This window comes from Hemitrygon akajei, chromosome 8, assembly GCF_048418815.1.
Source record: "Hemitrygon akajei chromosome 8, sHemAka1.3, whole genome shotgun sequence".
Lineage (NCBI taxonomy): Eukaryota > Metazoa > Chordata > Chondrichthyes > Myliobatiformes > Dasyatidae > Hemitrygon > Hemitrygon akajei.
In genome coordinates, this window is record NC_133131.1 from 31857680 (window position 1) to 31877651 (window position 19972).

The window sequence follows — 19972 nt, forward strand, 5'->3', positions numbered from 1 at the left end:
ATCTGTGTCTCCTATCAGCAAAACAACCTCTGGAAAGTCAGTTTCATTATGGCAGTTCATAGTGTGTGTGTGTGTGTGTGTGTGTGTGTGTGTGTGTGTGTGTGTGTGTGTGTGTGTGTGTGTGTGTGTGTGTGTGTGTGTGTGTGTGTGTGTGTGTGTGTGTGTGTGTGTGTGTGTGTGTGTGTGTGTGTGTGTGTGTGTGTGTGTGTGTGTGTGTGTGTGTGTGTGTGTGTGTGTGTGTGTGTGTAGATCAGGAATGGTCTTCCATTTGGACAGCCAATGCTCTTTGTCCTTTTACCAGCCACAACCAATTTCATTTATGGGAACCAAGCATCAATGTGTGTGCTCTGTAGATAAGCTTAGCAGAAAATATAGAATGGGAGTCTTTGATTTAAACTGGTTGCTGCTCTTTTTCTTTGTTTGAAGTTTAAGCGTTGTCATTTTAAAAGTTGTGCTTTAAAAATTGAAAGCTCTAGTACTACAAATCAAAATACAGCAGAGAGACAGAATGCTGGGATGATGCAGTGTATTTGGGTGATGACCAATATTGTACTTTTCACCATTTGCTTGGAACTGGACTCAGCCCTGTAAAATTGACTGGAATTCGAATGCAACTGCAGAGTTTAGTTCCTTATGGTATTGATCTTCTTGGGGTTTGCCAGAGCTGCACTCATCTCGGCAAGTGGGGAGTATTCCATCACTTGTACCTCGTAGATGATAGAAAGGCTCTGTGCTGTCAGGAGGTAGCTCTCCTGCCACATGATACCCTGTCTCTGCACTCCTGTAGTAGCTTTGGTATTCATGTAACTGGCCTAATTGAATTTCTGGTCAAAAGTGACTCCTCTCCAGTATGTTGATGGTTTGGGACTAGGTGATGGCATTCTCATTGTAAAAGGTTGACGATAGTCATTGGCAGGAACATTTGTTGCACCAATTTGACATACTAGTTATCAGCCATGCCCAAATGTTTTTGCCTAGTGTGGAACTACATCTGTAACCCCGAAGTCTCGATGAATTTGTAACTTTTGTAAAATGTAATGAAATGAAATGGGATCTTTGAAATTCTAAGATGCTTTGCTCATTTGTGTTATATGGGAGCAAACTATTTTCTTTGATGATAGACAATTGGTTTGTGGCCAGAGGAGATGTTTGATAACAGGAGGAAGAGGATGGAACTTCTAAAGATCAAATGTGAGAATGAGGTAAGAGTGAAGATATCAGGTGAATGTAATGTTACGGAATGCCGTAACCTATCACTGTTCTTTGGGGGGGGGGGGGGAACAGTATAAAAGTACTTGGGTTTAATGAGAAGATGAGAGCTATATTTCCAGATGAAACTTTTTTGGAAGTACATCTACCCTTGCAAGTAAAATAATAAATGCATTATTAATGTGATCCACTCTGAATTTGTTGTAGTTTGTTTCCTTATATTCTAAGACCTAGCTGAATGGTACAGGACATTAGGTCTTGCTGCATTCAACCATATGTGCTTCTTCATTTACTGATGTGTTGTGAAAAAAGTGAAGCATGTACAATCAGAAACAAACATCACCATTTCTGACCTACGATGAAAGGAAGATCGACAAAAAGGCGACTGAAGATGGTTGGATTAAGGATACTGCCCTGAAGAACTCCAATGTAATCCTGGATCTGTTTACATCACTGCATTACAGTGATGATTCCCTTTTAGCTTAATTTATTGTAGTATTCAATGACCTAGGATTCTTAACATATTTGCATACCTAGAGAATCGCATGGCAGCCATCCATTAACTCACTCATTACAACTTAGTTAATTAAATTTCTTAATTAGATTTGGCTGAAAATCACAATGTAAGACATTGTTTCTGATATTAAGGTCATCCATAACTATGTACCTATTGATTTGGTGTGTGCTTGATCAGCTTTGTGCCTGCTTAGCTGATTTAATGCAGTTGTCATTAAAGCTCAAGATTTAGTAGATCTAGCAGCAACAGTGAGAGGAAAGATTAATATAATTGTAATGATTAGACAAAAGGAACACATTAAAGATTATTTTCTCATGTTTTTTTATTAGCGTTGTGATGAGAGAATTTCTGCATGATCAGGGAAAGCCTCCAGCTCTATTTATCAATGTGTTTAGATAAAGAGTTATAAATATAAAGAGAATTAGGAATTTAAATGAAAAGAGAGTTTAGATGAATAGCTATGAAAATAATTTTCTCTGCCTGTCTGTTATTGACAGTAAAATTGAACATATTTTGATCTGGCCAGTTGCCTGGTATGTAGATCATGTTCAATTCCAATGCTTTGACCACAGGTAATGATCAAATTGTCTTGAATCTGGGCATTCTGCAGATCAGTTGGTTTAGTTCACTTTGTATTGAGGACCTTTGCAAATTATCGGTCTGTGAACAAAGTAACTGTTTTTAATGAACTACCTTGTCTGTGGAGGTTGATAAATTATTGATTAGTAAGGATGTCAAAGGTTACGAGGAGAATGGGATCGAGAGGAATAATAAATCAGCAGACTTGACTGGCCAAATGGCCTAATTCTGCTCCTCTGTTTTATGGTCTTATGCTGTTGGCAATGCCGTCATTTTGGTTTTTAGATTTTTTTTGTTACTTTCACTCCTCCTTCTCTCTGTTATCCCCTAATGCCCTCCTGCGTTGGTGGTATATTCTAATTCTGGCCAAAGCACTCCCTCTGTTTTAACTGTGATGATCTTGATGGTCTTCCAGCTGCCTCAGCACCGTGATGTTGAAGTCTCTTCTCAAAATAATGCTCTCGCGTCTGTTTTGCATCCTCCCAGTGAGGAAGGGAATCATATTTCATTTGATAATGTTCCCTTGTTAAACGTGTTGTACATGTTCAGCAGGAAATATTTTAATCCTCTGTTGTGTGGCTTTCCTTATGCTTCAATTTCACTGGAGTCTGTATTCAAATCTGCGATAGATTATGGGTTATTGTTCTGAAGAGTAGACTTGACACCAAAGATCAGAAGGGCTGTACTTTCCTTGAATGGCAGAAATGATTCGAGAGTGTCTATGGCCTGTTCCTTTTGTTCTTGTTGAAAACACTGCATTGTTATACTTGTGTTTGTTTATGATCAAGTAAATCTTTAATTAAAAAAGTAGCAGTCTGACAATGGATCTGATGAGGAAGCAACATTATATTGCAGCAGAGCATAGTGAAGTTCATGCTAATTCACTTATGACTCTTGTTTGCCAAGTTTGGGTTCAATGATTCGCTTTTTGAAATCTGCTACTTTAAAAAATTATCACTGCTGTGAGTTCAAGTCCAAGAGTATTCAAGAAAAGTCTAACCCTTAGAAAGTGTAATAAATGATCGTTCTGCTTTAGAAAGAGGTGACAGTAGTTTGAATGTTACACGGCTGAAATATTGTTCATGACTTTTGGATTGTTCAGTGCTGTACTATTCCAGGATTATTCTGCACATTTTCATTAACAGTTTAGCAATTTCTTTATTTTCCTCTCCTTTTTCTGAAATACAGTCATGTTCTGATTTCTGCTTGATGGAATGTTAAAATACAATTTCTATTGAATTTAAAATGTGTCTTTATTTTGGACCAATTGCATCATTGGGTGTGACTGCTGTGCATATTGTGTCGCTCCTCCTACACTGGACAATACATTGTTTTCCCTGATGATTAAAGGGCTAAAGGGCTTATTATCTGCGTGTTGTTAAGACTAGAAAATGCAATTACATTGTTGCAAAGTCATTGTTTATATACAACCAAGTCTAAGGAAAGCAATTACAAGAAGGTCATTGTGGCAATACAATCACCAAGCTCCAAACTTCAAAAATCTATGGCTGGCAACAGTCTTCATCCATTACGACGACAGTTCTAATTTATTGTCTGTGTGTTCACACTTTAAGTTGAGCCTGAAGATTATGAGGTCAATCCCCACTGCCAGATACTTGAGCTCAGATCTCAGGCTGGTGCTGTTATATGTGAAGAACAGGGCTCTGCCTGCCCTGCAATGGGATTACTTGGAAATTCAGCAGTAAATTTTTCCCTCTGATTTGCAATTGGTGTGAGATATGGTTCTGGACCTGTACTCACTGGACTTTAGAAGAATAGAGTGGGGGGGGGGCAGAATCTCACTGAAACTTATTGAATATTGTAAGTCCCAGATTGTATGAACATGGAGAAGATGTTTCCTGTAGACCATAAGATACAGGAGCAGAATTAGGCCTTTCAGCGCATGGAGTCTGCTCTGCCATTCCATTCAACCCCGTACACCTGCCATCTCACCAAATTCTTTGATGCCCTGACCAATCAGGAAACTATCAACTTCCACCTTAAATATACCCATGGACTATAGTAGGGTAGTCTAGGACCAGAGGGGGCTGCCTCAGAATAGAAAGACATCCCTTTAGAACAAAAATAAGGAGGAATTTCCTGAGCCAGACAGTGGTGAAGTCGTGGAATTCTTAGCCACAGACAGCTGTTGAGGCAGAGTCATTGGGTATATTTAAAGTAGAGGTGATTGGTTCTTGATTAGTAAAGGTGTCAAAAGTTTTGGAGAGAAGGCAGGAGAATGGGGTTGAGAGGGATGATAAATCAGCTGTGATTGAATGGTGGAGGAGACTCGAAGGGCCAAATGGGTTAGTTCTGCTCCTGTGTCTCATGGTCTTAACAGAATAGTTGGTCGACATTCCAGTTTGTGCACCTGGACAGAAGATTAGACAAAGCACTGCAACAAGAATTGTTCCTTAAACTTTTAATTAGGTTTCTAAATAACTGAACCAGAAACATAATCACTACACTATTGTACCCACGTATGACTGAGTGACTGATTCAGGCATGTGTGTCAGTGGGAAGCAATGAGTGTGAGGATGAGTCAGCAATCGTGGGTCAGTGAGTGAGACTTAGTTGCTTAAGAGTTTCACAGGCTTTAATTACAAGTTTATGCACTTATCTACTTCACTTCCTTCCATTAACACCACCAAAGCAAGTTGTCTGGTTTTTATCCTATTTCTTGATGTATTCACATTATCCTACATCGCAGCTCTGACCGCATTTCAAATGTACTTTAGTGGGTGCATAGCATTCCGGGGTTGTGGAAGTGTAAGGGCGGCACAGTAGCGTAGTGGTTAGCACAGCGCTTTACGGTACAGGCGATCTGGGTTCAATTCCTGCCACATGTATAAGGAGTTTGTACGTTTGACCCATGAATGCGTGGTTTGCTCTGGGTGCTCCGGTTGCACCCCACTACCAAAGTTGGTAGGTTAATTGCTCTTTGTAAATTGTCCCGTGATTAAGCTTGGATTAAATCTGGGGTTCAAAGACCCGGAAGGGTTTATTCTGCATTGTTTCTCAGTAAATAAGTAAATGACATCTTTCCATTACAAATTGCTAGTGAGCTTAAAAAATCACTAAAGTAATATAGATTCAAGGATGTGTGTTTCTGGACCACATGTTGTTTTGCACATGGTTATCCACACCGGTTCTTCGAATGGACCATCACACAATATATTTTTCTGAGGATTTTTTTGCATAGTAGGGGAATTAAGGATTAAGGGGAAAAGGCAGGTAGATGAAGATGAGTCCTTGACCAGATCAGCCATGATCTTATTGAATGTTGGAGCAGGCTCGATGGGCCAGACGTTCTACTCCTGTTCTTATTTCTCATGTTCTTTTGATGATCAGTTTCCACATGTTCTGCAGCTCAGACTATTCTCAATCTAAGCAGCTCTACACCATTTGAAAGGAAAATTCAGTGTATCTAAGGCACAGATTTCTAGGAACCGAGTGATCTGCATCATCTAACTAGCTCAGCCAAACATGCACACATCTTAGAGCAGTGAGGCTTCACAGCCATCAATTTTGGGAGCAAGTTTGACATCCAGTGTTCCATCTGGAGTATTTTATTTGGGTTGGCTGTACTCCAGGCAGACATTTGAAGTATTTAAATTGAAACTAACCAAAGGCTGCGCTAATTACAGTGCTGAAGAGCTGAAGTTAAATCTCAGTGAATTGTGATGTTTTGGTGGTTTATTTTGAGCTGTGCTGAGATAAACATTCACATGAATGTCTGACTTTAACAAATAGTGCATTGAAGAAGGGTGTTCATGGGTCATACATTTTGTATGAACGCAGTATGAGTTGTTTTTAACAAATATTTCTCCACCTTGTGCAGCTGGAAGGAAGATTTTTTTAAAAATTCACTGTGGACAATTATTGTTTCCCAAGCCATAATTTTGGTTTCTGTATCATGAAGCCAATAATTCAGTTACTCAGCAGATCATGCATTTATGACTGAGTGATGACCATGCCCCTGAATGTTAGAGCAAAACGGTTGTCTAGTGGTTAGTGTTAACGCTTCACAGAGCCAGCAAAGGGAAGATTGCAGTTCAGTTCCCACCGTGGTCTGTATGGAACTTGTATGTTCTCCCCCTGACCACATGGGTTTTCATCCAAGTGCTTCATTTCCCCCACATTCCTAACATGGACGGGTTGGGGTTAGTGAGTTGCCAGCATGCTATGTTGGTGCTGGAAGAATAGTGATACTTGCTGGCTGCCCCCAGCACATCCTCAGACGGTGTTGGTCATTGACGCAAATGATGAACTGAACTGTATGTTTCGATGTACGCGTGACAAAGAAAAGTCATTTACTATGTGCTGTATGGTTTCTATGATCATGATTGTTCTTGGCAAATTTTTCTACAGAAGTGGTTTGCCATTTCATTGCTGCTTTCTGAGCAGTGTGTTTACAAGACGGGTGATCCCAACCATTATCAATATTCTTCAGAGGTTTTCTGCCTGGTGTCAGTGGCCACATAATCAGGACTTGTGATATGCACCAGCTGCTCATAAGACCATCCATTACCTGCCCCATGGCTTCGTGAGAGCCTGATCAGGGGCTAAGCAGGTGCTGCAGCTTGCTCAAAGGTGAGCAGCAGGCTATTGGAGGGAAGAAGTGCCTTTCATCTCCTTCTGTAGAGATCATCTCCACCCTGCCACCCAAAATAAAGCTAAACTTCTCAAAAAAAAGTATTTGTATTTAGAATGGTTATGGCTGTTGTGTGAAGTAACGAGTGTGAGTGCGAATCAGTGAGTGTATGTCACTTAATGAGACGCAACTACTTAGAAATTCCTAGCTTTAATTTCAGCAATTTGTACAATGTGTATGTTATTCTTACCTTCCTTGAACCCCTGACCAAAGCGGAGAGCTCAATAATAAATCACTCTATTCAGGGCTGTCATGGCCAAGTTCTCTTGATTGCCAAATACATCATTTGTGTGTCAAGTGACCACAGCAGCCATGCCCATTCTGGAGAGTGAGCCTGAAATCCGAGGTCTGTTTTGAATGGGGGCTTCATTCCCTCTTTTCCTCTCCGCTGCAGCATTATTGCATCTCCAGAAGCTAGTACAAGTGTCCACAAGCTAACAGGGGGACTACAGGGCCATCTTGCATGATATCTGTGTCATTGATTAGTGCTTGTAGTTTGCAAAAGCAGAATTTTGTTATTGCCTTCATGACCATGAAGATGAAAGGTGAGATTGAAGCTTGTGGCATTATGCCAGTGCCTCCTATTGTAATCGTTGCCCTGTCCACAGTTTACTCACCTGGTGGAACAGCACACAGACATGCATTTGCATTTCTTCCCATTGTTTCTTTGATAACACACTCTGTTAAAGTCGTGGGTATTATAATTATATTTCAGGAAGGTGTAGCTCATTGTGTATTGTACCTAAATATCTTTAATCAATTTATCATCAGTATTTAGCAATGTTAATGCTCGAATGAGCTGTGGTAGTTTAAGGATTCTTAATCATAAGTCAGTAATCTCTACAGTTCCAGAATTCCTAGCAACCTGTTTCAAGGCAGCATTGGCAGACGCTGCCTGCTCGCAGTCTGTCAGGGAATTGTACTTGGCACTTGTTATGCTTTAGGTTTTCTCCTGATACGTTCCACCCTCGCTCAACATAAGAACCACAAACATGACCATATGTGCTAAGTATCTAGGAAGCAGTGAGCTCAGCATGAGCGGTGAGATCTGTATTGGCTTTGGCATCCACACTTGGAACAGTGGAGGTCACCCCACCCCACGTTCTTACCCCCTGCCTCTCTAGCTCACGACTCTCCCAATCCCCAAACTCCCTGAGGTAGCTCAAAAAACATAACCAATGGGCCAGATTAAATCTTGATAGATTGACCTGTGTTTGTCCCTTTTGTGCTTGAAAGTCAATCAGTCTTAACTCCATTAATGTGATGCCTCTATGCTTGTAATCCTTAAAAAAAATCATCCCTGAGAGTATTAATGTAGTTACAAAAGTGCACTAAAACAATTCCACTGGATCTTGGCAAAGTCATATTGCTAGTCTAGTCACAAACAGGAGAAAATCTGCAGATGCTGGAAAGGTTTTGGCCCAAGACATTGACAATACACTTTTCCATAGATGCTGCCTGGCCTGTTGAGTTCCTCCGGCATTTTGTATGTTGCTGGTCTTGTACTGTATTTTTCTGAATAAGATAAGCTATTTTGGACCAAGTGCTTATTACTGTAACTCATCCCTCTTGTTGGAACTGTGGTGATGGGTGCTGTGCTGAATGAAGAATTATTCCAGTAGTTAGGCATGTTGAGTATAACACTTCGCTGTGTGCTTTGTAAATATTTTGACTTAAAATGTGGTTGTTTAAATAGTGTGTTTAATGGGACAGATTCCAGAAAGGTTTGGACAAGCTTCGTGTTCTGGTTTGCGAAGTCCTTTCAAAGCGTTTGATGTATAGTCCAGATGGCCTGCTTAGCACCAATGTTGTTTTGTCATATATCTTGCAACAAGTTAATCTTGATATCTTCTTCTTCCTTGGGACTCGCTGAGAGACAATTTGATGTACTGCATTGTTGAGCTCTTGAAAGGCTACAGAAACTTAAATGTTGATCCATTTTCCTTTGAGATGGCTCAATGGCCAGAGTGGTCACTTCTAGGTGAGTTGATAGATGCTGGAAAATAAATCCTTGGTCAAGTTGACGTGAACTACTGAAATGGACATCTCACGCTGTGGTACATTGAAGAAAGAGAAGTGATAGAGGAGGCGAAGGAGCAGGGCGAAGGGAAAATAGCTGAGGAAGCATAATGGTTAGCACAACGCAACCTGGGTTCAATTCCTGCAGCTGCCTGTAAGGAGTTTGAACATTCTCCCCATGATGACATGGGTTTCTGCTGGGTGCTCCAGTCCCCCCCCCCCCCCCCCCACAGTCCAAAGACACACTGGTTTGTAGGTTAACCTAATAATTATGTTAATTGGTCATTGTAAATTGTCCCATGATTAGGCTAGTGTTAGATTGGGGTTTGCTGGGTGGCACGGCTGGAAGGGCCTGTTTGTGTTGTTTCTCCACAATAAAGAAATAAAGCAAATGCATCATTCCTATTAGAGAATCAAGCGTGTCTGGAAAAAATGGCATTACATGTATAATCAGCAGCTCAAACTGAACTTACAGATTTTAATGGACCATTCTATTGTTCATTCTGAAAACAATAAATTGCAGCTAAATAAAGAAGCCAGTAAAACATCCTCTTAAACCAGGCGCTGCAAAAATCCTGCACACTATTCCCTCTGCTTCTCACCAGGCAGCAAGGGATCCTGAATAAACATTGCAGGATATTCCTTTCCAGCTATTTCCTTTGAACGTGCATATAATTGTTTCATTTTCTAATGTGATGGTGAGTGACACCACATTATGTAGTACGGGTTTGAAATAATCAGTAATAATGTTATGAAAAAACAGATTGGAAAAAAAACTATTTAGCTTTGAAGATGGAATACGTGATTAGATTTTATTTAATGAACAATAAATGGCGAAGAGAATTTTTTAAGATGGCTTAGGAATTCAGCAGGAAGTTTTGAGATAGAGATTGTCTTTATTTGTCACCATGTGCATCAAAAAAATGCGTCATTTGCGTCAAATCAAATCAGCGAAGGTTGTGTTGGGCAGCCTATAGGTCCAACATCCATGCATCTGGTGCCAACACAGCAGGCCGACAACTCACTAACCCTAACCATATGTCTTTTGTAATGTGGGAGGAAACCAGAGCACCCGGAGGAAATCAACGTGGTCATGAGAGAAGAATGTACAAATTCCTTGCAGATAGTGGCAGGAATTGAACCCCAATCTTAGAAATGGTGCTGTAATGTATGGCACTAACTATCATCCTACTGTCCTGCCAAGTTTTTGTATGAAAATCGAAAGGGTATACGCCTGAGCACCAAAACCAGGCTTGTATTTTTAACTTGGACCAAGGTTCCAGAAAGCATTGACAGTGCTGTATTGTTAGAAATGCAGTGTATTACACCGTGGTGTTGAGTGTCTGTTCTCAAAGGATTCAAAGTACATTTATTATCAAAGTATGCAGTGTACAACACCGAGATTCATCTTTTCCACAGACAGGCATAAAACAAAAAAAAACTAGGGAGATTTTCCAAAGAGAAACATCAGTCCCTCGCCTCCACATGAAAAAAAAACTGTTCTGGTAGTGCAATTGGAATTTGAAGAAACTTTAGGCAATATTAATTATAATAACTAAAGTTCTGCAGAAGAGTCTCAGTACAAAATGCCGACTGTACTTTTTTCCATAGATGCTGCCTGGCCTGCTGACCTCCCCCAGCATGTTGTGTGCGTTGCATGGATTTCCTGCATCTGCAGATTTTCTCTTGTTTGTGAGATGGTTTGGATTGTCATGATAGTATGAAAATGCTCTATTACTAAAATTTACACCTGTCCCTCCCTGCCCCCTTAATTCTTCATCTTTACATCTACCTGTCTTATCTGTCTCTTTGTTCAGTTATCTGTCTCTGCATCAGTGGAGATATATCTGTCTCCATAACATTTTGTTTATTTTCTTCATGTGGATTTGACCTTTTCCTGAGTGCCTATCTGTAACTGTCTATCTCAAGTGTCTGTTTACTCATGTTTTTTTGTAATGTTGCTCTGTTTAAAGTAGATACTTATCTATGTAAATAGTATTTTCAGGCTTAAGTTCTTCACATAAAAGGGTACGGCTGTTTCTGTTTCTCAGAATTACAAGATTAGTGCCACTTGTGAGTTTGCTCTTCATGGATGCTGCTCTCTGTCATTTCCCATCCATTAATTAACATAAGGCATTAATTCAGTTCTGTAAGTTCGATGAGTTAATACTTGAGGTTGGTAGTTGATATTTAGAATGTAGCTAATAACAGTCCAGATGAGTATGCCCACAAGAAAATAAATCTCAGTTGTACATGGTGACATTTACAGAACTGTGCAAAAGTTTGAAGCTCGTGTACAGCTAGGGTGCCAAGGACTTTTGTACAGTATTGTAGTAAAAAAATAAAAATTTCATGACATCTGTGAGTGATAAACCTAGTTCTGATATGGGTCTCTATTGTGGAGTGAGAGTGGAAAGGGGGCAGGGACAGGGGAATCATGGTTGGGACAAGGAGAAGGGAGAGGGGAGGGAGCGGGTCGCACCAGAGAGTCATTCCGTAATGATCAATAAACCAATTGTTTGGAACCAAATGACTTTGCTTGGTGTCTCATGGCTGGTGGTGTCTGTGCGTGCGCTCCTCCCGCCCCTGGCATACCTTCTCTGCCACCTGTCCCACATCCCTCTCACAGCGCTCCAATCTTCCCATTCCCAACATCCTTTGCTCCTGCCAGATCTACAGACTTGCTCTTGAAGATCAAAGTAAATTTATTGTCAAAGCATGTATACATTATCCAACCTTGAGATTTGTCTCCTTACAGGCAGCCACAAAACAAAGAAACTCAAAAGAGCCCGTTTTAGAAAAGAGACTGTTACACACCCAGTGTGCAGAGACAAAAAAGTTGTGCAAGCAATAAAAGTAAGCATCTAGAACTGAAGTTTTACAAAAAATGCAAAGCCAGGCGTCACTGCTGCCAGAGCAGGCAACTGTCTCAGTTCAACACAGAGCTAAAGCAAAGCAGCAAGCAAACCGGCCCATCCCTCGTCGCCAGTCCTATCACCCTGACCTTTTTCAATCTGGCCCAGCGCTAAGGCTGTCCAAGTACCCGGTCGTTCCTCATTCTTGGACAGCTTTGGGGCCTGGGCTCTGCTGTCACGATTCGGCCTGTACCTGACCTTACCAATTTGGGCCAGCACTTAAATCGATCAGCCATCGGGACTTCTCTTGCTCCGCCACACCTCGCCTTTGCCTCCACCTCCTCCTGCCTTCGCTCACATAGCCTCACCTTTGCACGCCTCTCCATTGTTCGCAGTGATCGTTATTAATAAGCTGTTTAGTAGTTTTCTTTGTTTTGTATTTTACCGCTGGTAAATAGTTGACGGACATCACAAGCACCATCTTAAACCATCTCAATGCACCACATTGACAAATGCAGTACTGTGCAAATCACATGGGCAGCCTAGCTGTATCTAAGCCTAAGACTTCTTTCTGTACAGCACTTTCAGAATAAATTGGCTTTGAACTTTGAAGGTTTTGAAACACTATCAGTGAGAGGTTTCACATCTTTTGCCTTTCAAAAATTTGTCATAAAGCTAGCTGAACTTATAAATCCGTGATGCATTGGCAGTATAAATATTGTAAAGCATCCTTAATTGTTGTAACATTTCATACTTGTGAAAGCTCTGAGGAGGAGGCTGTATGGGATATTTGTATCCCTGATGTTGAAGTGCCGTTAAGCAGCTTCTGTTTGTGCTTGCTGTGCTAGTGTGCCGCATAGCAGGAACTGTAAGCAATTTATTTTGAATTAATTGCGCTCTGGGACTGTAGATGGCTCAATTTTTAACTCTAATCTTGAGAATGCCTGTATAGTGGGCAATAGGGAAAGGCATCTGGAGCAAAGTAGTGAGAGATAGTGGAAAGCTATTAAAGCTACTTTCCTGGTTGCAGCAATTCCATTAAAATCACATTAGGAATCGCCATTACATTTTATATTACATTTACAGTATTTGCTGAACACTTGCTGTTTATAGTTTTCAATCTTATTTTAACATGGACACTGGATAAACAATGGAACAGAAATAATTAAAGGATTCAAAGTTCAAAGTAAATTTGAGATCAAAGCGCATGTGCGCCAAGTGGCCACTTCGTTAGTTACAAGAGGTACCTAATATAGTGGCTACTGAGTGTATGTTGGCATTCTTCAGCTGCTGTCGCGTATCAACATGTTGTGCATTCAGAGATGATCTTCTGCACACCACTGTTATAACACGTGGTTATTTGAGTTACTGTCGCCTTCCTGTCAGCTTGAACCAGTCTGGCTACTCTCCTCTGACCTCTCTCTTTAACAAGGCGTTTTTGCCCACAGAATGGCCATTCGCATGGAATTTTATATCTTTCACACCATTCTCTGTAAACCTGAGAGACTGGTGTGCATGGGAGTCCCAAGAGATCAGTAGTTTCTGAGATTCTTAAACCAGCCTGTCTGGCACCAACAATCAGACCCTGGTAATACACACACATTGCTGGTGGAACTCAGCAGGCCAGGCAGTATCAGTGGAAAAGAGTAAACAGTCGACGTTTCGGCCCAAGACCCTTCATCGGGACTGGAAAAAAGAGATGAGAAGTCAAAGTAAGAAGGTGGGGCAAGGAGAGGAAGAAGTACAAGGCAGTAGGTGATAGGTGAAACCGGTGGTGGTAGGGAGACTGTGAAGTAAAAAGTTAGGCAGTTGATTGGCAAAAGTGATGAAGGACTGGAGAAGGGGGAATCTGATAGGAGAGGGCAGAAGATCTCATTCCATGGTCAAAGTCAATCGCATCACATTTCCTCCCCATTCTGATGTTTGATCTGAACAGCAATTACATATATTATGTTAATTGTTTGCTACCCTGAGATTCATTTTCTTGTAGGTATTGAACAGCCAGTTGTTGTGGTGCACAAAGGTACCAATGATATAGGTAAAAAAAAATGGGATAAGGTCCTAAAAGGTGAATTTAGGGAGTTAGGAGATAAACTAAAAAGTAGGACCACAAAGGTAATAACCTCTGGATTTCTACCAGTGCCACGTGCTAGTCAGAGTAGAAATAGGAGGATATTTCAGATGAATACGTGGCTTCAAAAATGGTGCAAGGGGAGGGATTCAAATTTCTGGGGCATTGGAACCAGTTCTGGGGGAGGTGTGACCGGTATATACAGGACGGTCTGCACCTGGGCTGGGCTGGAACCAATGTCCTAGGGGGAGCGTTTGCTACTGCTGTTCAGGAGGCTTTAGACTAATGTGGCGGGGGATGGGAACAAGTGCAGAGAGACAGAGGAGTGTAAAATGAGGGTAGAAGCAAAAAGTAGTAAGGTGAAAAGTAAAACTGGCAGACAGGCAAATCCAGGGCAAAAAGCAAAAAGAGCCACTTTTCAACATAATTGTATAAGGGCTAAGGGTGTTGTAAAAACAAGCCTGAAGGCTTTGTGTGTCAATGCGAGGAGCATTTGTAACAAAGTGGATGAATTGAATGTGCAGATAGTTATTAATGAATATGATATAGTTGGGATCACAGAGACATGGCTCCAGGGTGACCAAGGATGGGAGCTCAACATCCAGGGATATTCAATATTCAGGAGGGATAGACAGGAAAGAAAAGGAGGTAAGGTAGCATTGCTGGTTAGAGAGAAGATTAATGCAATAGAAGGGAAGGATATTAGCCTGGAGGATGTGGAATTGATATGGGTAGAGCTGCATAACACTAAGGGGCCGAAAATGCTGGTGGGAGTTGTGTACAGGCTACCTAATAGTAGTAGTGAGGTTGGGGATGGCATTAAACAGGAAATTAGAAATGACAGTAGTTATAATGGGTGACTTCAATCTACATTTAGATTGGGTGAACCAAATTGGTCAGGGTGCTGATGAAGAGGATTTCTTGGAATGTATGCGGGATGGTTTTCTGAACCAACATGTCGAGGAACCAACTAGAGAGCAGGCCATTCTAGATTGGATATTGAGCAATGAGGAAGGGTTAGTTAGCAATCTTGTCGTGCAAGGCCCCTTGGGTAAGAGTGACCATAATATGGTGGAATTCTTCATTAAGATGGAGAGTGACATAGTTAATTCAGAAACAAAGGTTCTGAACTTAAAGAAGGGTAACTTTGAAGGTATGAGACGTGAAAGATAGACTGGCAAATGATACTTAAAGGGTTGACGGTGGATATGCAATGGCAAGCATTTAAAGATCACATAGATGAACTACAACAATTGTTCATCCCAGTTTGGCAAAAGAATAAACCAGGGAAGGTAGTGCACCCATGGCTGACAAGGGAAATTAGGGATAGTATCAAGTCCAAAGAAGAAACATATATAAATTAGCAAAAAAAAGCAGTACACCTGAGGACTGGGAGAAATTCAGAGACCAGCAGAGGAGGACAAAGGGCTTAATTAGGAAAGGGAAAAAAGATTATGAGAGAAAGCTGGCAGGGAACATAAAAACTGACTAAAAGCTTTTATAGATACGTGAAAAGAAAAAGATTGGTCAAGACAAATGTAGATCCTTTACAGTCAGAAACAGGTGAATTGATCATAGGGAACAAAGACATGGCAGATCAATTGAATAACTACTTTGGTTCTGTCTTCACTAAGGAGGACATAAATAGTCTTCCGGAAATAGTAAGGGACCGAGGGTCTAGTGAGATGGAGGAACTGAGGGAAATACATGTTAGTAGGGAAGTTGTGTTAGGTAAATTGGAGGGATTAAAGCCAGATAAATCCCCAGGGCCAGATGGTCTGCATCCCAGAGTGCTTAAGGAAGTAGCCCAAGAAATAGTGGATGCATTAGTGATAATTTTTCAAACCTCCTTAGATTCTGGATTAGTTCCTGAGGATTGGAGGGTGGCTAATGTCACTCCACTTTTTAAAAAAGGAGGGAGAGAGAAACCGGGAAATTATAGACCGGTTAGTCTGACATTGGTGGTGGGGAAAATGCAAAAGTCGGTTATCAAAGATGTGCTAACAGCACATTTGGAAAGAGGTGAAATCATTGGACAAAGTCAGCATGGATTTGTGGAAGGAAAATCATGTCTGACGAATCTTATAGAATTTTTTGAAGATGTAGCTAGTAGAGTGGATAGGGGAGAGCCAGTGGATGTGGTATATTTAGATTTTCAAAAGGCTTTTGACAAGATCCCACACAGGAGATTAGTGTGCAAACTTAAAGCACACGGTATTGAGGGTATGGTATTGATGTGGATAGAGAATTGGTTGGCATACGGAAAGCAAAGAGTGAGAGTAAACGGGACCTTTTCAGAATGGCAGGCAGTGACTAGTGGGGTACCGCAAGGCTCAGTGCTGGGGCCCCAGTTGTTTACAATATATATTAATGATTTAGACGAGGGTATTAAATGCAGCATCTCCAAGTTTGCGGATGACACGAAGCTGGGCGGCGGTGTTAGCTGTGAGGAGGATGCTAAGAGAATGCAGGGTGACTTGGATAGGTTAGATGAGTGGGCAAATTCATGGCAGATGCAATTTAATGTGGATAAATGTGAGGTTATCCACTTTGGTTGCAAGAACAGGAAAACAGATTATTATCTGAACGGTGGCCGATTAGGAAAAGGGGAGATGCAACGAGACCTGGGTGTCATTGTACACCAGTCATTGATGATGGGCATGCAGGTACAGCAGGCGGTGAAAAAGGCAAATGGTATGTTGGCATTCATAGCAAAAGGATTTGAGTACAGGAGCAGGGAGGTTCTACTGCAGTTGTACAAGGCCTTGGTGAGAACGCACCTAGAATATTGTGTGCAGTTTTGGTCCCCTAATCTGAGGAAAGACTTTCTTGCCATAGAGGGAGTACAGAGAAGGTTCACCAGATTGATTCCTGGAATGGCAGGACTTTCATATGAAGAAAGACTGGATCGACTAGGCTTATACTCACTGGAATTTAGAAGATTGAGGGGGATCTTATTGAAACGTATAAAATTCTAAAGGGATTGGACAGGCTAGATGCAGGAAGGTTGTTTCAGATGTTGGGGAAGTCCAGAACGAGGGGTCACAGTTTAAGGATAAAGGGGAAGCCTTTTAGGACCGAGATGAGGAAAAACTTCTTCACACAGAGAGTGGTGAATCTGTGGAATTCTCTGCCACAGGAAACAGTTGAGGCCGGTTCATTGGCTATATTTAAAAGGAAGTTAGATATGACCCTTGTGGCTAAAGGGATCAGGGGGTATGGAGAGAAAGCAGGTACAGGGTTCTGAGTTGGATGATCAGCCATGATCATACTGAATGGCGGTGCAGGCTCGAAGGGCCAAATGGCCTACTCCTGCACCTATTTTCTATGTTTCTATTCACAGCAGAACAAAGAAATGCAACAGAATCAATAAAAAGCTACGCACAAAGCCTGACAAACATTTAATGTACAAAAGACAAATTGTACAAATAAAAAAATGATAATAAATAAAACTGAGAACATAAGTTATAGAGTCCTTGAAAGTGAGTCAATAGGTTGTGGAACTAATCAATGTTGAGTGAAGTTTTTCATGCTGGATCAGGAGCCTGATGGTTGAAGAGTAATAACTGAACCTGGCAGTATGGATTTTCAGGCTCCCTTGTCTCCTTCCTGATGTCAAAATTCAAGTTCAAAGTACATTTATTATCAAAGTATATGTACAATGTATAACCTTGAGATTCGACTCCTTATAGGCAGCCTCAAAATGAAAAAAAAAACGAAAGAACCCATAGAAACATCCAGTGTGCAGGACGAAGAAATAAATTGTGGGAACAATAAAAGTAAGCAAATAGCATACACAACACAAGTAAGTCCAAAGACATGAAGCTTAGAGCAGCCGGAGCAGGCCACCGCAGAGCTGAGTAGCACTGAGAAGAGAGCTTGGCCTGGATGGTGGAGGTCCTTGATGGGATAAAGATAAAAATAAAGATCGAGTTAAACAATGGAACTGTTTCATATCAATAAGGATATTTCATGCTGTCCATTTGTAATAGACAATAGAAGGAATAGTTACTTTACCATACTTTAAATTACTGTGAGCCCTTACAACTATCCATGATATTGAACATGACTGAAGTGAAAGGCCTCTGAGCAAAATATCTAATTGAAAAAGGAATAAAGAAATACTATCCAGCCACAGTTACAAATGGAAAACATGGCAGATTTTGAATGGACTGAGTGAGAATCAGAGAATACAACTTTCTCCTGAAATCAATTCATTTCTGCATCTAGCAGAGGAGGGAAAAAACAGTTCATTTTCTAAGATGCCCTGCGGTGCCACAGGACACAAGATTTGGCAACGACACCTCAGCAGAAGTGGGCTCTGCAGAATACTGGGGACAGACCATATGGAGACACAGAATAGAACAGTGAACATTCCTCCCAAAATAAAGACAGTTGGATTATTCTGTGAAAATGTTAAAATTTCCTCAATGTGGAAGAGGCAGAGACGGATCATAAGACATTGGAGCAGGTTAGGCCACTCAGCCCGTTGAGTCTACTTTGCCATTTCATCATGGCTGATTTTTCCCCTCACACCCATTTTTCCTGCCTTCTCATTGCCTTTGACAAATCGAGAGCCCATCAATCTCTGCTTTAAATGTACTCAGTGGCTTAACCTCCACAGTTGTCTATGGCAATGAATTTCCCAGATTCACTCTGGCTTAAGAAATTCCTCTTCATCACTGCTTTAAAGATGAGTCCTTCTATTCTGAGGCTGAACCCTCTGGCCTTGTTGTTTCTGTCCTGAATCTATTCTTCCTAATCTTGAGGCTATGTCCTCTAGTTCTAATATCACGTACAAGTGGAAACCATCTTCCTTGCCTCTGTCTTATCCATTGCCTTCATAATTTTACTTGTTTCTATCAGATCCCCTCTCATTCTTTTGAATTCCCGTGAGTATAGTCCTTGGTGACTCAATCTTTCCTCTTAAGTTAACCATGCTCTCAGCTATAGAAACAACCTGGTGAACCTCTCTGAAGGAAGTATCCCTTTGCTCAAGTAAGGAGTCCAGGATTGCACGCAGTACTCTAGGTACGGCCTCGTCAGTACATTGTTCAGTAGCAGCATAACCTTCTTGCTCTTAAATTCAATCCCCTTAGCAATGAAGGGCTAGAAGACGGACAGAGTATTAAACTGAATACACTAGCTTGCTTCCTGAAATGGAATATAAAACAGGAGAATGGCAGAGCAGTAAAGAATCTGCTGGGGGAGCTCAGCAGGTAGAGCAACACTTTGGGTCAGAAACCTGCATCAGTTCCTTCAGCTTTTTGTGTGTTACCCCAGAGTCCAGCTTCTGCATATTCTTTTGTCTGTAGGAAAATGATGGGACTGGCTTCATGGAAATATTGTCACCCAGGACATACTTATTTCCCAAAGTGAGTACTGAGCCAATATCACACTGGTTAATGGAAAATAGGGATGATACTTAAGAGTCGTTCATTGGCGGTAACTTGCTCACTTGCTCACGCTAGACCACATTTTGTATTTTAGAGCAATGATTACATTTTCATTCTTTTACTCATTGCTCCCACTGTGTTTGCTGTTTACTGGCAATGATAAAAGATAGAAAATTGTCACAAGTTCAGAAATGCCTTAGAGGAAACACAGGTGCAGACCCACCCAGTCCTGAGGCACCAGGCAAGATCATTTGGTTCTAAACAACTTGCTTATTGGTCGTTTCAGAATATTCCTTTGGTGCTTCTCGTTCCCCCCCCCCCCTTCCTTTTTCTAAACTATGATTCCCCTCTCCCTGCCCCCTTCCCTCTCTCAGTCTGCAATTGAAAGCCATATCAGAATCAAGTTTATCATCACTCACGATGTCATGAAATTAGTTTTGTTTTTGCTGTAGCAGTACAGTGCAATACTTAGTTACTACAGTACCGTTTAAAAGTCTGAAGCACCTTAGCTATATATAGGTGTCTAAGACTTCTTACGTAGTACAGTGTCTATGGAAAGAGGTACAGGCTCTGCTTTGAACCTTTTCTGATGAAGGATTGCAGACCTGAAATACTGACTCTTTCCACAGTTGCTGCCTGTCCTTGTGAAATTTTCTGCATTTTCTTTTGTTT

At 41.2% G+C, this 19972-nt stretch overlaps 1 protein-coding gene across 5 annotated transcripts in view; it reads left to right on the forward strand.

Moving 5' to 3' along the window:
- The window catches only part of auts2a (activator of transcription and developmental regulator AUTS2 a), a 1126933-nt gene that overhangs the window by 54975 nt on the left and 1051986 nt on the right, over positions 1-19972 (forward strand). The window lies entirely within an intron of this gene.